Source organism: Asparagus officinalis, chromosome 10, assembly GCF_001876935.1.
Source record: "Asparagus officinalis chromosome 10, Aspof.V1, whole genome shotgun sequence".
NCBI classification, from domain to species: Eukaryota; Viridiplantae; Streptophyta; class Magnoliopsida; order Asparagales; family Asparagaceae; genus Asparagus; species Asparagus officinalis.
Window position 1 is genome coordinate 59,626,550 of NC_033803.1, and position 997 is coordinate 59,627,546.

Here is a 997-nt window from a genome sequence, read left to right on the forward strand (position 1 = left end):
TTTTCCTGTTCTTGTACATCACCTCCTTATTGAATATCACGTCTCTGCTTTTGATGATCTTCTTGTTCTTCTCATCCCAAAGGCGATACCCGAACTCATCAATATTGTATCTAATGAATGTGCACTTCTGTGACTTAGCTTCTAGCTTATCCCTGACATGGTCACTGATATGAACATAAGCACGCCAACTGTTAGGCTGTCTAAAAATCCACAATAGATAGCTTTTCAAAACAAGGCTCCGACAACGGAGTCACAATGCAGACGACTTCCCAATCACACCGTGCATCCGCCAACTACACAATGGCACAAAACAGCGACCTCACCTCTGAGATGATTGACTCTTGATGCGCTTGACAAAGCATGGCCTAATATCGTCAGCAACTATTAGAACTGCTGATGAGCAGTGGGACGATTTAGTAAAGTAAAAAGTTGGACTCAGTTGGTGAGTTGCTTATAGAGAGCTCATGGGCGAATATTCATCTTTAAGAGCACTATAGATGTTGATTCCGTGTAGCTCTTACACGGAAAGCTACAATCCAAATAGGCTTTCGGCGTCGATGATCGAAACATAATAGTCGCAATATGTTGCTTCGGTAGCAGAGCTATGGCCGAATAATTCATCTTTAAGACAGCTATGGATGTTGATCTCCGTTCTTAGCTCCTACAACGAAAAGCTACAATCAATAAAGCTTTCGGGTCGGTGATCGAAAGCGCATAATAGAGGACATTTTTTTTTTTTTTTCACATAGATCGAGAAAGGTTACAATTCAAGCCGACACTTCGACAACTGATGAAAACTCTATGGCAGCAGTCTTCACAATCTAAGTGAAAGTTACAAATCTGACGGCTTTCACACCCCACACAGCTAAAGCCAGCGATATGAAGCAAACGGTCTTGCAACGCTCTACAGAAGAAGTTACAAATGCAAGCTAACTCCTTCTGAAACGCGCGGTGTCATCCATCCCGCGTCAATAACTTCATTTGTTGATAATGTGCT